Source organism: Chrysemys picta, chromosome 13, assembly GCF_011386835.1.
Source record: "Chrysemys picta bellii isolate R12L10 chromosome 13, ASM1138683v2, whole genome shotgun sequence".
Classification (NCBI taxonomy): Eukaryota; Metazoa; Chordata; order Testudines; family Emydidae; genus Chrysemys; species Chrysemys picta.
This window is the reverse complement of record NC_088803.1, coordinates 16,799,901-16,817,521: the sequence shown is the minus strand read 5'-3', so window position 1 is coordinate 16,817,521 and position 17,621 is coordinate 16,799,901. Positions and strand designations below refer to the sequence as shown.

Genomic DNA, 17,621 nt, shown 5'->3' with positions numbered 1-17,621 from the left:
AAAAGCAGATCCAACCAGAAAAAGGATCTGAGAGGTCAGACTCTATGTCATCTCTCATGAAGAAACTGGAACAATTGAATTTAGATATTGAAAAGGCTCTCAGTGCTGGCTCTTCTCCTTCCAGCACTCCTTCTACCAAAAAGCGCAAACAGCCGTGCCCTGTTAAGGTGGAAACAGGCCTTCTTCACAAAGATCATCAAAGAAAGGGAATCTGTGGGAATAAGAGGGCAGGCTACCAAGATTTAGATGGTTTGCCAAGCTCCATGTCAACTGAAGCACGACCAAAAACTGAAGCGTTCGGTAAAGAAAAGGCGGAGGTGGCAGCCGCAGCAGGAGGTACCGGAGGATACCGGCTCCTGGTCGTCCAAGAGAGACGTTCGTGAGCTCACAGCCGACTGAAGCGTTCGGTGAGAAAAGGCGGAGGTGGCAGCCGCGGCAGGAGGTACCGGAGGATACCGGCTCCTGGTCGTCCGAGAGAGACGTTCGTGAGCTCACAGGTGAGCGGCTGCATTTGATAAAATGGGCTCTGCTTTGTCTGCAGAGGAGGAGACGGTACATAATTTTTTATTACGCATCGCTGAAAAGCGGGGAGAGAAGCTTCCCTCTGACGCGTTGTCCCGTTTGTTGAAATGGGGGCAGAAACGTGGAAATGTACAAACAGGGCCTTCAGCTACAGGACATGCTGAATCAGTTGTCCCATTTGGCCGGTGAAAGCCATCCCCCGCAGTCCCACACATTGCGAGCCCTGAACCAGCCCGGCTTTCCTGTCACCAATAATGTTTGTACCCCAAAGTTCCGGGCAGAGTTTCCGGGGCAGGGTGAGCAGTTGCGGAATAGGTTGAAAAGAATGGCGGAGCCAGGCTTATCTAACTTTGAAAGGACATATAGGAAAAAACCACCGGATAAGATCCCTCCGGCCGTGGCTCAAGACACAAATTGCTAAAAAGCCCGATGCCGCCACGCAGAAGCCGGAGGACGACCCTGCGGCACCGGACCTGCACTTGTTGTTTGTCACAGCCTAAACACCTGATAATGCTGTACTTCTGTTTGTTCAAACTCCTTATTATAGAAGCAGGGGTCTTTGTATGTCCAAACTCTGTACCTTTTGTTAACCCACGACAAAATGTTTGAATCACCTGGGCGAACCAGACTGGCCAAGAAGCCCTTTTTGCTTGTCCATGGCCACCCCATCGGATCCCTTTAGAACATGTCTTATTGGCTATCCTTATTTACACCCCAATGGTTTTCGTGGGCATTTACGTAATATTACGTTTCCTTATTTAAGGAAAAGGGGGGAGGTGTGGGGATGTATCATCCCTACACCAACCTAATGAAAAAGTTCCATGAGGAGGTAAGGGTCACGATGGGACACTTGCCAGGTAAACAAATCATGGCCTTATGTAAGGCCCCCTGGTGGTCTAGGATTATATAAGATGATCATGGCCTTATGTAAGGCTCCCTGGTGGTCTGGGATTATATAAGCTGATCATGGCCTTATGTAAGGCCCCCTGGTGGTCTAGAATTATATAAGATGAGGTAAACAAATCATGGCCTTATGTAAGGAACGGTTAAACCAATTGGTGTGGGGCTATACATGTGATAAACACATGATTCTCCTTCTTGTCCAATCCGTAGATGTGTTATTATAGCCTAATTGTGTTATGTAATGTAAAGAAAAACTATAAAAGAAAGCTTGCAATAAACAGAATTCGGATTCAGCTTGCAACCACATTGGTCGTGTGCTTTATCTGCTCCGCATGGAACCCCACATTTGGGCTCCAGTGATCATGAGCTAATTCGGTTTAAAATACATGGAAGGAGTAACAGAATTAAATCAAAGACTAGGGTTTATAATTTTAAAAAGGCCAATTTTAACAAACTAAGGGGACTGGTAAGGGAAGTGGACTGGGCAAACGTATTATTGGATTTAAAAGCAGAAGAAGCCTGGGATTACTTTAAGTTAAAGATGCATGAGCTGTCGGAGGCCTGTATTCCAAAAAAGGGAAAAAGATTACTAAGCAAGAGATTTAGACCGAGCTGGATGAGCGACCGACTCAAAGGGGCGATTAGGAAAAAACAGAAAGCGTATAAAGAGTGGAAGAGGGGAGGGATCAGTAAGGAAATGTACCTAAGTGAAGTCAGAGAATTGAGAGATAGAGTGAGAAAGGCCAAAGGCCGTGTAGAGTTGGACCTAGCGAGGGGAATTAAAAGCAATAGTAAGAGGTTTTACAGCCACATAAATAGGAAGAAAGCAAAGAAAGAAGAAGTGGAACCGCTGAAGTCTATTGCCGGAGAGGAGATTAAAGACAATCTAGGCATGGCGCAATATCTTAATGAATATTTTGCATCGGTGTTTAATGAGGCCAATGAAGGTATTAGGGATACTAGCACCACTATAGAGGGGCATTCGGGATGGGGGATTACCGTATCCGAGGTAGAAACAAAACTTGAACGCCTTAATGGGGCTAAGTCGGGAGGACCGGACGATCTACATCCGAGAATATTGAAGGAATTGGCGCGGGAAATAGCAGGCCCGTTAGCGATAATATTTAATGAATCTGTAAACTCGGGGGTGGTCCCGTTAGACTGGAGAATAGCTAATGTGGTTCCTATTTTCAAGAAAGGGAAAAAAAGTGATCCGGGTAACTACAGGCCTGTTAGTCTAACATCTGTAGTGTGCAAGGTGTTAGAGAAAATTCTGAAAGAGAAACTAGTTGAGGACCTGGAGGGTAGTGGCAATTGCGATAAATTACAACATGGTTTTACGAAGGGCAGATCGTGCCAAACGAATCTGATCTCCTTCTTTGAGAAAGTAACGGATTTATTAGATAAGGGAAATGCGGTGGACCTAATATACCTGGATTTCAGTAAAGCGTTTGATACTGTACCCCATGAGGAATTATTGGTTAAACTGAAAAACATGGGGATCGATATGAAAATCCAGAAGTGGATAAGGAATTGGTTACTGGGGAGAATGCAGCGGGTTGTATTAAAGGGTGAACTGTCGGGTTGGAGGGAGGTTACTAGTGGAGTGCCTCAAGGTTCGGTTTTGGGACCCATTTTATTTAATCTATTTATAACTGACCTCGGAACCGATTGCAGGAGTGGGCTGATAAAATTTGCGGATGATACGAAGGTGGGAGGCATTGTAAATTCGGAGGAGGACAGGGATATCCTGCAGGGAGACTTGAATGAGCTTGTGAATTGGAGTATCAGAAATAAGATGAAATTTAATAGTGAAAAGTGTAAGGTGATGCATTTGGGGATGACTAATAACAATTTTAGTTACAAGATGGGGACGCATTGGTTAGAAGTAACGGAAGAGGAGAAGGACCTAGGGGTTCTTGTAGACCGCAGGATGACTATGAGTCGACAATGTGACGTGGCGGTGAAAAAAGCCAATGCTGTCTTGGGATGCATTAGGCGAGGTATATCTAGTAGGGATAAGGAGGTCCTGCTTCCGTTGTACAAGGCGCTGGTGAGACCTCATTTGGAGTACTGTGTGCAGTTCTGGTCTCCCATGTTTAAAAAAGATGAACTCAAACTGGAACGGGTGCAGAGAAGGGCCACTAGGATGATCAGAGGAATGGAAAAGCTGTCGTACGAAAGGAGACTAGAGGAGCTTGGGTTGTTTAGTCTGACAAAGCGAAGGCTGAGAGGGGATATGATTGCTATCTTTAAATATATTAGAGGGATTAATACAAGGGAGGGAGAAGAATTATTCCAGCTTAGTACTAACGTGGATACCAGAACGAATGGATACAAACTGGCCGTGGGGAAGTTCAGACTTGAAATTAGATGAAGGTTTCTGACCGTCAGAGGGGTGAAATATTGGAACGGCCTACCGAGGGAAACGGTGGGGGCGACGGACCTGTCTGGTTTTAAGATAAAGTTAGATAAGTTTATGGAGGGAATGGTTTAATGGTAAAACATAGTAGTCAAGGAAAGCCAAGCAATGGTGGGTAAATAGTATAATGGCTAACGGGGTCGGGCTGGAGACTCTTGCCTATATGCTCGGGGTCTTACTGATCGCCACATTTGGGGTCGGGAAGGAATTTTCCTCCAGGGCAGATTGGCTGAGCCTCTGGAGGTTTTTCGCCTTCCTCCGCAGCATGGGGCAGGGATCTCTAGCAGGAGGGTCTCTGCCGATTGAAGTCACAAAAAACAGGATTGGGGACTTCAACAGCAGAGTCCAGGGAAGGGGTAGGGACGGTTTTATGGCCTGCAGCATGCAGGGGGTCAGACCAGATGATCATAATGGTCCCTTCTGACCTTAAAGTCTATGAGTCTATGAGTTTCATTTGGATGAAATTGAAACATTTCATTCAGATTTCAACTATATCCTATCAAGTTGTATCAGATACTAAAACTGAAATGAAAAATCATTCTGCAATGGAGAATTGAAACATTCTATTTTGCCCATATCACAATGCTCTAATTTGATTAAGAAACAAAAACTAGAAATGTCATTGAAATGGATGCCTTTCATGTAACATTTCAGTTCAGATGAAACAGCCTTTCCAATCAGGTCTAATGTTTGTTTATTTTATTCCAGTTTCAAATAGGGGAACAAACTACCCATAAATAAGATCTAAAGTCCAGATTTTTAAAAGTGGTTAGATACCTAAAAAGCTAATGAAATCAAGAGGAGTGAGGAACCTAGATGTTCTAGAAAATCCCACTGGGTGCCTAAATACCTTTAAAAATCTGGACCTAGGTGCCCTGACACTGAACTCACAATTCACATAGGAGGAATTGCCCATCAGTACAGAGATACATCCATGCAACCCACAAACACAAAATATCTCATCACAAGCCCCCTCCCTTCGGCTTTTCCCAAACTTCCTATCTCATACATCCTCTTTGCAGCATGCCCTAAAATTCAGCAGGGCTGGTTTGAAGACTTCTCTACTAAATAGATCTTTTGTGGATGTTAAGACCAGAAGGGACCACTTTGACTACCCAGCCTGACCTCTGGCATAACACAGGCCAACTAATTGCATTCTTAATAACATGAGGCTGAGCTACTATTATTATTTATTGTAGCGTGAAGTAGCCCAAGTCATGGAACAGGACCCCGCTGTGCTAGGTGTAGAAAATATCTTTTAGAAAGATGTCAAATCTTGATGTAAAGATTCCAAAAGAAGAAGAATTTACTACACCCCTTGGTGAATTGCTCTAATATTTAATTACACACACTATTTACAACTTGCACCTTATTTCTATCCTGAATGTGTCTAGTTTCAACTTACAGCCATTGGATCTTATTATTCCTTTGTCTGCTAAAGACCCTCTACTATCAGAAACTATCTTCCCAGTAGCCCATGAACATGTCACCTCTTACCCTTCTCTAGGATAAGCTAAACAGGTTATGTTTCCTGGCTCTTCTCTGACCCCTCTTCACGTTTCACATGTTTTGAGGTATGAAGGCTACAAATGTACACAGTATTCCAGTAAAGTCTTTCCAATGACCTATTTACATTGAACCCAGTAGCTTCATCAACATCAAAAGAAGAAAAGGAGAAGGAGGAAGATGATGAAACGGTAGCAGAGGGGAAAGAAGATGTATCATATGTCCCTGGGATTGACATAACTCAGCTATGAGTGACTCCTGGCTGAAAATTGAAAAGAAGCCAAATGCAAGCTTCAGGTCTAAGACTAGTTCCAGCACAAGGGACCGTCCCTGCTAGTCAAAAGTAGTGCCACAAATTCTGCCCTGCTTTTCACCCCATGCCATGCCAAAGAAGTTTAATTTTAAATGGAGTGAGCGCCATCCCTTTCTACTCCTCGCTCTTCCTTAGTTCCAGTTGTTTAGAAGCCAAGCCAGGTCAGATTCCAGGGCCTACCTCTGAGAAAGGGACCATTGCCCCAGTTGGCTAAGGACTTCTTTGTGGCTCAAACTGGAGTTTTTCAGCTGTCTTCCCCTGCCCAGAAAGATTCATCGGTGAAAACTCACAGACACTTCCTCTGAGGACTAAGGTATTAGACCAGTGTGTCCCTTTTGGCAGGTATCAAGCTCTAGGCAGAGGCCTGGCAGGGAGCAGTCCTTGCAGTGCAGATAAACAAGGGCCATTATTCTTAGGGCTGGGTGGGAACTGGAATTTCCATCCCTTGGAAGAGACATTTCCAAAAAATTCCATTGCAGAAGAACCAAAATAGATTTTCTTTAAAGTTTCAAGCCCCACTGTCCAAGAGTCCCTAGCTCGGAAGCAGCCCATCTGCAGGATGCCAAGATGCTGGGAAACTTAGAAGTCCAGAGAGCTTGGGAGCCTGGGCTCCTCTGAAGCCCACCAGACGTCCTGCCAAGGAGGCTGGGAGCCTAGGGAGGAGTCTGGGGACAAGCTGGCAGGAACCCAGGCTGGCCATCCAGACTTCCTGTTTTCCAGTGAAAACTTCTGTGGAACCAACGTATTTCTGTAGAAGGTTTCAATTGCTGTCAAATCAGCGCTTTACAATTGAAAACTCTTCCCTCAGAAAATCTGCAACCAGCTCTCATCCTTCTATCTTGGATCTTCAGGGTGCATGAGAAACAGAAGGGGGGGGGACGTGAGACTCTTACTTTTGGGGAGCCTGGGCATGAACACCAAAAGCTCCCTCAAAGTTGGGGGCCATTCCCCCTGATTTGCCCCAAGGCCCACCCCCATTTGGCCCCCTCCCGCGGAGGCCCCATGCATGTGTCTGCCAAGAGTCCCACTCTGCCCCATCTCCCAAGGCCCCTCACCACCTGCCACTTTCTTCTCTTCCCCCCTTCCCCTGAGGGTAGCCCCCCACCTCTTGTGTCTCTTCGTGCCCTCCCCTGAGGTCACCCTGCCCTCCAGGGACAGAGAGGCACGAGCAGCAGGTGGAGGGGGGGCTTGGAGGAACGGTAGGAGCAGGAAAGGGAAGAGGGGGAGCATGGACTGGGCTTTGGGGGAAGAGGCAGAGGCGGAAGAGGAGCAGCATGGGTAGGGCCAGGAGGTGTAGAGGTGCCCGTTCAGTGGCAGTGCTCTAAAGGCAGCAGGTCGGGGCACCTCCAAAGGGAGGTGCGCCACGTCCCATTTGGGGAGGCTTAGCCTCCCTTGGCCTAATATACCCATTGTCTGTGGTGAGAAAAACCTCTTTTGTGCCTTGTTGCCTCTGTTCCCTCTGTTGCCTCTACAGTTCCTCAGAGGATGGGTTTAAGGCCACTGATTTTTGGTGCCATTTTTTTTCTTGTTTGCGGGGATGGGAGTGGCGGTGTCAACCTGAGATGTTTGGATGCCTCTGCCTTTGGAATCACTCCCAGGGCTAGTCCAGTAGATCCAGGGGTGGCGGTCTTCCCAAAATGATACTTCCAAAAGTACTTGAATTAAAAGGGAATCACCATGAGCAGTGTAGGGCCTATGACAGTGTCAGGCACCAGGGCCTGCAGCTGAGCCTGGGACCAGCTAACTGACCTGCAGTTGAAAACCCTGATCAACCAGGCTCCCCAGCTGGCTAAGAGACATCACCAGGCCTGCAGATGAGCATAGCATCAGCACTATGCCAGTGACTGCTCAGTGCTTACTCTGGCAGCTGCGATTGCTCCTGTACCTTCCTTATTTCCCACCTTGTTCCCAGCCTTGCTCCAGTGCTGCTCCTGTCTTGTTCCTGTTATGCTCAGCCCTGCTCCTTTTCCTGGTTCCTGATTCCGTCTCTGACACTGGGCTTAACTCCTGTCCCCTGACTCTGTGTACATCAAAAGAGAGAGAAAGAACACTGCAGCAGTGAGTATCAGAGCTCAAGCATGTGGGGCTTGCAATACAGGGCTAAAAATACCCATTTAGACATTTGGGCTTGAGCTGGAGCTTGGGCTCTCAGATACTCCCCTCTTGCTGGGTTGGTAGGGATGGGAAAGGTGATGGATGGAGCCCTACCAAATTCATTGTCCATTTTGGTCAATTTCACGATCATAGGATTTTAAAAATAGTAAATTTCATGATTTCAGCTATTTAAATCTAAACTTTCAAAGTGTTGTAATTGTAGGAGTCCAGACTGTGGAGGACAATCCAGTGTGAAAGGTGCCTGCTGGTGGAATCTCTCAGGAAACAGGTGGGAGAACTACAGGAGGAGGTGGCTAGGCTGAAGAGCATCCGTGCACACAAGGAATTCATTGATAGTATTCACATGGAGATATCCAAGGCTGAGGAAGCTATCGAGCTACAGAAGACTGCTGTCACGCCACCGGGGGAGGAGTATATGGCTCTGTCACAGGGAGGACACTTGCTGCTGATTACTTCTGGCAGCAGGCAGTGCTCCACACCTACTCCCACATCACCCACCATGGTGATGGAGAATGGTTATTCTGCCCTGGTAACGAGTGATTAGGAATCACCCTCAAAGGTGGAGGAGGAGAAGCCATGAACACACAAGGCTGGGAGGATCACAGCCACCACTCCCAGGAGGAAATGTAGGGTAGTGGTGGTTGGTGACTACTCTGAGAGGAATGGAGGCACTCATCTGTTGCCCTGACATGGCATCCCAGGAGGTATCCAGGAAGGGGAAGAGTATATTTGGCTACAGACTGGCTAAGCTAGTGAGGAGGGCTGTAAACTAGGTTTGAAGGGGCAGATGACCAAAGCCCACAGGTAAGTCAAAAACATGGAGACCTAGGAGAAGGGTCAGAATTTGGGGGGGGAGCATAGGTTGTTATAGCAGGGATAAGAGAGAGACAAGACAAAACTGAGAGGGGAAATCAAATCAGTATCTTAGATGTCTGTATACTAATGCGAGAAATACGGGGAAGAAGCAGGAAGAACACGAAATGCTAGTAAATAAACACAACTTACTTGGTGGGAGAATACACGTGACTGGAATAAAAGGTACAGGTTGCTCAGGAAGGACAGGAAGAGAAAAAAGGGAGGAGGTGTTGCTCTATATATTAAAAATGGATACACTTGGACTGAGGTTGAGCTGGCAATAGGAGACAGACTTGTTGAAAGTCTCTGGGTAAAGATAAAAGTGGTAAGAAACAAGGGAGCTGTCATGGTAGGGGTCTACTACAGACCCCTAACCAGGAAAAAGAAGTGGATGAGGCATTTTTTAAACAACTAACAAAATCACCCAAAGCACAGGACTTGGTGGTGATAGGGAACTTCAACTACCTAGACATCTGTTTGGAAAATAAAACAGCAGGGCACAGATTATCCAACAAGTTCTTGGAATGTATTGGAGACAATTTTTTTATTTCAGGGAGTGGAAAAAGCTACTAGAGGAGAGGCTATTCTAGATTTGATTTTGACAAATAGGGAGGAACTGGTTGAGAATTTGAAAGTGGAAGGCAGCTTTGGTGAAAGTGATCATGAAATGGTAGAGTTCATGATTCTAAGGAATGATAGGAGGGATATCAGCAAAGTATCCACTGCGTAGGAAGGATAGGAAGTATGGCAAGAGACCACGCTGGTTTAACCAGGAGATCTTCAATGATCTAAAAATCAAAAGAGTTCTACAAAAAGTAGAAACTAGGTAAAATTACAAAGGATGAATATAACCAAATAACACAAGTATATAGAGACAAAATTAGAAAGGCCGAGGCACAAAATGACATCAAACTAGCTAGAGACTTAGAGGGTAACAAGAAAACATTCTACAAATACACAAGAAGCAAGAGGAAGACCAAGGACAACCAGATACATAGATTCTAGGACTGGAAGGGACCTCGAGAGGTCATCGAATCCAGTCCCCTGCCCGCATGGCAGGACCAAATACTGTCTAGACCATCCCTGATAGACATTTATCTAACCTACTTTTAAATATCTGCAGAGATGGAGATTCCACAACCTCCCTAGGCAATTTATTCTAGTGTTTAACCACCCTGACAGTTAGGAACTTTTTCCTAATGTCCAACCTAGACCTCCCTTGCTGCAGTTTAAGCCCATTGCTTCTTGTTCTATCCTTAGAGGCTAAGGTGAACAAGTTTTCTCCCTCCTCCTTATGACACCCTTTTAGATACCTGAAAACTGCTATCATGTCCCCTCTCAGTCTTCTCTTTTCCAAACTAAACAAACCCAATTCCTTCAGCCTTCCTTCATAGGTCATGTTCTCAAGACCTTTAATCATTCTTGCTCTTCTCTGGATCCTTTCCAATTTCTCCACATCTTTCTTGAAATGCGGTGCCCAGAACTGGACACAATACTCCAGCTGAGGCCTAACCAGAGCAGAGTAGAGCGGAAGAATGACTTCTCGTGTCTTGCTCACAACACACCTGTTAATACATCCCAGAATCATGTTTGCTTTTTTTGCAACAGCATCACACTGTTGACTTATATTTAGCTTATGGTCCACTATAACTCCTAAATCCCCTTCTGCCATACTCCTTCCTAGACAGTGTCTTCCCATTCTGTATGTGTGAAACTGATTTTTTCTTCCTAAGTGGAGCATTTTGCCTTTGTCTTTGTTAAACTTCATCCTGTTTAACTCAGACCATTTCTCCAATTTGTCCAGATCATTTTGAATTATGACCCTGTCCTCCAAAGCAGTTGCAATCCCTCCCAGTTTGGTATCATCCACAAACTTAATTAGTGTACTTTCTATGCCAATATCTAAGTCGTTAATGAAGCTATTGAACAGAGCCGGTCCCAAAACAAACCCTGCGGAACCCCACTCGTTATGCCTTTCCAGCAGGATTGGGAACCATTAATAACAACTCTCTGAGTAAGGTTATCCAGCCAGTTATGCACCCACCTTATAGTAGCCCCATCTAAATTGTATTTGCCTAGTTTATCGATAAGAATATCATGCGAGACCGTATCAAATGCCTTACTAAAGTCTAGGTATACCACATCCACAGCTTCTCCCTTATCCACAAGACTCGTTATCCTATCGAAGAAAGCTATCAGATTGGTTTGACATGATTTGTTCTTTACAAATCCATGCTGGCTGTTCCGTATCACCTTACCCCCCAAAGATAATAGCTAGAGGCTCAGATACCTCCTCTATTAGCTCCTTGAGTATTCTAGGATGCATTTCATCAGGCCCTGGTGACTTGCAGGCATCTAACTTTTCTAAGTGATTTTTACCTTGTTCTTTTTTTATTTTATCTGCTAAACCTACCCCCTTCCCATTAGCATTCACTATGTTAGGCATTCCTTCAGACTTCTCGGTGAAGACCGAAACAAAGAAGTCATTAAGCATCTCTGCCATTTCCAAGTTTCCTGATATTGTTTCTCCCTCTTCACTAAGCAGTGGGCCTACTCTGTCTTTGGTCTTCCTCTTGCTTCTAATGTATTGATAAAAAGTCTTATTGTTTCCCTTTATTCCTGTAGCTAGTTTGAGCTCATTTTGTGCCTTTGCCTTTCTAATCTTGCCCCTGCATTCCTGTGTTGTGTGCCTATATTCATCCTTTGTAATCTGTCCTAGTTTCGATTTTTTATATGACTCCTTTTTATGTTTTAGATCATGCAAGATCTAGTGGTTAAGCAAAGGTGGTCTTTTGCCACATTTTCTATCTTTCCTAACCAGTGGAATAGCTTGCTTTTGGGCCCTTAATAGTGTCCCTTTGAAAAACTGCCAACTCTCCTCAGTTATTTTTCTCTTCAGTCTTGATTCCCATGGGACCTTACCTATCAGCTCTCAGAGCTTACCAAAATCTGCCTTCCTGAAATCCATTGTCTCTATTTTGCTGTTCTCCCTCTACCCTTCCTTAGAATTGCAAACTCTATGATTTCATGATCACTTTCACCCAAGCTGCCTTCTACTTTCAAATTATCAATGAGTTCCTCCCTATTTGTTAAGATCAAATCTAGAACAGCTTCCCCCCTAGTAGCTTTTTCAACCTTCTGAAATAAAAAGTTGTCTGCAATGCAGTCCAAGAATTTGTTGGATAGTCTGTGCCCCGCTGTGTTATTTTCCCAACATATATCCGGATAGTTGAAATCCCCCATCACCACCAAATCTTGGGCTTTGGATGATTTTGTTAGTTGTTTAAAAAAAGCTTCATCCACCTCTTCCACCTGATTAGGTGGCCTGTAGTAGACTCCTAGCATGACATCACCCTTGTTTTTTACCCCTTTTAGCCTATCCCAGAGACCCTCAACACTTCCATCTCCTATGTCCATCTCTACCTCAGTCCAAGTGTGTACATTTTTAATATATAAGGCAACACCTCCTCCCTTTTCCCCCTGTCTATCCTTCCTGAGCGAGCTGTACCCATCTACACCAACATTCCAATCATGTGTATTATCCCACCAAGTTTCAGTGATGCCAAAAATGTCATAGTTTTATTTATTTATTAGCACTTCCAGTTCTTCCTGCTTATTACCCATACTTCTCGCATTTGTATATAGGCATCTAAGATACTGGTTTGATCTTTCCTCCCAGTTTTGTCCTTACCCTCCTTTCTCTCTGCCAATATAGCCCACACTCCTCTCATTTCTGACCCATCTCCCAGTTCTCCATGTTCTCCACTTACCTGTGGGCTTTGCTCACCTGTCCCCGTCGAACCTAGTTTAAAGCCCTCCTCACTAGGTTAGCCAGTCCGTGCCCAAATAGGGTCTTTCCCCTCCTCAAAAGGTGAACGCCGTCTCTGCCTAGCAGTCCTTCCTCGAATAGAATCCCATGGTCTAGGAAGCCAAAGCCCTCCTGGCGACACCATCTTCGCAGCCAGACATTCACCTCCATGATGCATCTGTCTCTGCCCGGGCCCCTACCTTTGACAGGAAGAATCGAAGAGAATACCACCTGCGCTCCAAACTCCTTCACCCGTACTCCCAGAGCCCTGTAGTCACTCTTGATCTGCTCAGTGTCACACCACGCAGTATCTTTTCTGCCCACATGGATGAATAGCATGGGGTAGTAGTCAGAGGGCTGGATAATCCTCGACAATGCCTCTGTAACATTTCGGATACGGGCTCCCGGCAGGCAGCATACCTCCCGAGATGAAATGTCATGGCGACAGATGGGCGCCTCCGTCCCCCTCAGCAGAGAGTCTCCGACCACCACTACCCTACGTTTCCTATTCTCAGTGGTGGCAGCAGACCTCCCAGCGTTAGGGGTACGAGGCTTCTCCTCCTTTACTGTAGGGGGTGATTCCTTCTTTCCTGTATCAAGAAGAGCATAACGGTTACCTATTACCAGGGCGAGAGGGTTCGGAGCAGGGGTGGAGCACTGCCTGCTGCCAGAAGTAACCAGCTGCCAATGTCCACCCTGAGCCATCTCCTCCTCCACCAGTGGTGTATCAGCAGTCCTGTGTACTGGGACAGCTATCTCAGCTGTCTCCACATGGACACTGTCCAGGAATTGCTCGTGGATTCGGATGCTCCTCAACCTAGCCACCTCCTCCTGTAGCTCTCCCACCTGCTGCCTGAGAGATTCTGCCAGCAGGCACCTTTCACATTGGATGGTCCCCCCAGCCTGGATATCAGTAAGTGGAGATTGCAAGTTACAGTCTCTGCAAAACCACACCAGGATCTGGGTAGAAGCATCCATGCTCAGGCGCTCTATCTGGCTACAGGCGCAGGTGGAGGAGACAGAAGCAGTGCTGGCACAGGTGTTGTGGGTCTTCCTAACCATTGTAAGCCTCCCTCTGTCAAACTCCCGTCTGCAGCCCCCGTCCGCTGAAAGGGTTGTTTAAGCAAGACATTTAGGTTTTAAGAGGAATAAAGGGAAAACAGATAGAACCGGCAAGGGACCCTCGCCCCCTTCCCACTCCCCTTCCAAACTCCCTTGCGAAACTCCCTGTTAGCAGCCCCTGGTCACTTTTGCACTGCTTTATAAAGCCCTTGCCTGTATGAATGCCCCGCCCACTGATTAAGGCTCAGCCACTTACCAGAGGCTTCTAGCTTTCAAACCTTCCTTTGAAGTTTACAGCTTCCAACTGCCAGCCACAGCACACGGTCCTTCAAACAACCAACCAAACAAACAGACTGACAAACACAAGTTCAGCATACAGTAAGTAACCCCCAAACACAAACAAACACACACTACAGACAGTCACTTACCCCAAAGGGGTATTGTATTTCTCCTCCTTCACCTGGAGAACTCCCTTGCAAAACTCCCTGTTAGCAGCCCCTGGTCGCAAAAGGCCCATAATTCAATGAGAGGGGGGAAACAATAACAGAAAATGTGGAAATGGCAGAGATGCTTAATGACTTCTTTGTTTTGGGTTTCACCAAAAAGGTTGGTGGCGATTGGAGGTCTAACATAATGAATGCCAGTGAAAATGAGGTAGGATCAGAGGCTAAAATAAGGAAAGAACAAGTTAAAAATTACTCAGATAAGTTAGATGTCTTCAAGTCACTAGGGCCTGATGAAATGCATCCTAGAGTAGTCAAGGAGCTGACTGAGGAGATATCTGAGCCATTAGCGATTATCTTTGAGAAGTCGTAGAAGATGGGAGAGATTCCAGAATACTGGAAAAGGGCAAATATAATGCCAATTTATAAAAAGGGAAATAAGGACAACCCAGGAAATTAAAAAGCAGTCACTTTAACTTCTGTACCCAGAAAGATAATGGAGCAAATAATTAAGCAAACAATTTGCAAACATCTAGAAGATAATGAGATGATAAGTAACAGTTAGCATGAATTTGTCAAGAACAAATCATGTCAAACCAACCTGATATCTTTCTTTGACAGGGTAACAAGCCTTGTGGATTCAGGGGAAGTGGTAGATGTGGTACATCTTGACTTTAATAAGACTTTTGATACTGTCTCACATGACCTTCTCATAAACAAACTAGGGAAATACAACCTAGATGGAACTATTATGTGGGTGTACAACAGGATGGAAAACTGTTCCCAGAGAGTAATTATCAATGGTTCACAGTCATTCTGGAAAGGGATGACGAGTGGGGTCCCACAGGGATCAGTTCTGGCTCTGGTTCTCTTAAATATCTTCATCAATGATTTAGATAATGGCATAGAAAGTACACTTATAAAGTTTGCAGATGATACAAAGCTGGGAGAGGTTGCAAGTGCTTTGGAGGATAGGATTATAATTTTAAATGATCTGGACAAACTGGAAAAAATGTTCTGAAGTAAATAGGATGAAATTCAATAAGGACAAAGGAAGGAACAATCAGTTGCACACATGCAAAATAGGAAATGACTGCCTAGGAAGGAGTACTGTGGAAAGGGATCTTGGGGTCATACTGGACCACAAGTGAAATATGAGTCAACAGTATAACACTGTTGCAAAAAAAGCGAACATCATTCCGGGATGTATTAGCAGGAGTGTTGTAAGTAAGACACAAGAAGTAATTCTTCTGCTCTACTCCGCGCTGGTTAGGCCTCAGCTGGAGCATTGTTTCCAGTTCTGGATGCCACATTGCAGGATAGATGTGGACAAATTGGAAAAAGTCCAGAGAAGAGCATCAAAAACAATTAAAGGTCTAGAAAACATAACCTATGTGGGAAGGTTGAAAAAATTGGGTTTTTTAGTTTGGACAAGAGAAGACTGAGAGGGAACATGATAACAGTTTTCAAGTACATAAAAGGTAGTTACAAGGAGGAGGGAGAAAAATTGTTCTTAACCTCTAAGGATAGGACAAGAAGCAATGGACTTTAAATTTCAGCAAGGGAGGTTTAGGTTGGACATTAGAAAAAATGCCTAACTGTCAGGGTGCTTAACCACTGGAATAAATTGCCTAGGGAGGTTGTGGAATCTCCCTCAGTGGAGATTTTTAAGAGCTGGTTAGACAAACACCTATCAGGGATGGTCTAGATCAGAGGTGGTCAAACTACAGCCCGCAAGCCACATCCGGCCCGCGAGACCTTCCTGCCTGGCCCCTGAGCTCCTGGCCGGGGAAGCTGGCCCGCGAGACCTTCCTGCCTGGTCCCTGAGCTCCTGGCCGGGGAAGCTAGCTCCCAGCTCTTCCCCTGCTGTTCCCCCTCCCCCGCAACCACAGCTAAGTGCGCAGCTGGTACAATGTTCTGGGCATCCGGGCAGTGCAGCTGCAGAGCCGCAGCCTGACCCGGTGCTCTGGGTGGCATGGCTGTAGCGCTGCTAGCCACCGGTGATCCAGGCAGTGTGGTAAGAGGGCAGGGGAGTTCGGGGTGGTGGTCAGGGGGCAGACGTGTGGATAGGGGTTGGAGCAGTCAGAGGGCGGGGGACAGGGGTGGTTGAATGGAGGCAGAGGTCCTGGGGGGGCAGTCAGGAAGGGGGGGGTTGGATGGGTTGACGGGGGGCAGTCAAGGGCAGGGAGTCTGGGGCTGGTCAGGGGACAGGGAGCCGCAGGTGGTGGATGGGGCAGGAGTCCTGGGGGGGCCATCAGGGGAGAGGGAACAGGGGGCGTTGGCTAGGCTAGGTGTCCCGGGGGGGACTCTCAGAGGGCGAGAAGGGGGGGGTCCGATAGGGGGTAGGGGCCGTGCCACTTCTGGCTGTTTGGGGAAGCACAGCCTCCCCTAACTGGCCTCCATTCAATTTTGGAAACCCCAGGTGGCCCTCAGGCAAAAAAGTTTGCCCATCCTGGTCTAGATAATACTTAGTCCTGCCGTGAGTGCAGGGGACTGGACTTAGATGACCTCTCGAGGTCCCTTCCAGTCCTATGATTCTATGATACTGTATAACAAGCACTAGGGGCAGCAGATGGTGGGGTTGGGGAAGGGACAGTTGTGCTGCAATGACCATGAGATGGCAGTGGCTATTAGAAATGGGTAACTAATGTGTGACCGAGACTGAATTGTGTTTGTATTTAAGTTATAATGAATCAAGCAATTATTTATACTTATATATGAAGAAGTGAGACTGAAATGGCTGATTGTCAGGAAAACTGGAACAATAAGCAAAACAGCAGATAATGCAATAGGTGTCACATTTGAAATGTTTTCCCCCCTCTTATTCATTTGAACTAAAAGTACCAGACAGATTCTTGTTTCATTTAACCTGGTGTATATCTGGAGAAATAGGATTCAAATCAAAATTGTTAGTACTGATTTACACTGAGATAACAAGTGTCACGGTCTAGTCCTCAATACACGTTTTATGTATTGTAACATTTTAATGCCATACACACATTATACCATGGACAAATTAAAGACATGCTTCTTTACTACATAAAATATTATTGAGTCCTTAGAAAAGTCCTCCTTTGAAAGCAATACAATATTGAGTGACATAGATAGATTTCATTCAGGATTGTTAGCAAGGAAGCTTTGGGGACTGAATATGAGTCTGCTTTGAGATAAATGGGGGTGGGATAGCTCAGTGGTTTGAGCATTGGCCTGCTAAACGCAGGGTTGTGAGTTCAATCCTTGAGGGGGCCACTTAGGGATCTGGGGCAAAATCAGTACTTGGTCCTGCTAGTGAAGGCAGGGGGCTGGACTCGATGACCTTTCAAGGTCCCTTCCAGTTCTAGGAGATGGGATATCTCCATTAATTTAATTTAAATTGAAATGGGGCCTGTTTAAATGCAGCACTGACAACCCTACAACTTCCAAAATCACAAGTCAGTCCCCAAAGGTCTCCAAAAGGCGATGAGATTAGCCCAAAAATATGAGGACTTTTCATTGGTGGTGGTGGGATGTAGCAATTAATGTTGCCTGCATCACAAACTGTATTCAATAAGGTGCTTTTTGGCCTCTTTGCAGTAGTGCTATCTGGCTGCCTGATGGTGAGGAGCTACAACACAGACCGTAGAATGCCCTGAAAGTAATTCCTAGAGCAGATCTTTTAGGAAAACATCCCAT

The 17,621-nt window shown here is 45.8% G+C and overlaps 1 protein-coding gene across 2 annotated transcripts in view; it reads left to right on the top strand.

Moving 5' to 3' along the window:
* Positions 1-17,621, top strand: part of LOC135975263 (uncharacterized) — a 443,768-nt gene that overhangs the window by 327,288 nt on the left and 98,859 nt on the right. Inside the window, exon 2 of one of the 2 annotated variants that reach the window (XR_010592190.1) lies at positions 7,579-7,724. The exons of the other annotated variant lie outside the window; for it this stretch is intronic. The gene's annotated coding sequence lies outside the window, so the exon portion shown is untranslated. The remainder of the gene's footprint in view (positions 1-7,578; positions 7,725-17,621) is intronic. 2 annotated transcript variants of the gene reach the window in all.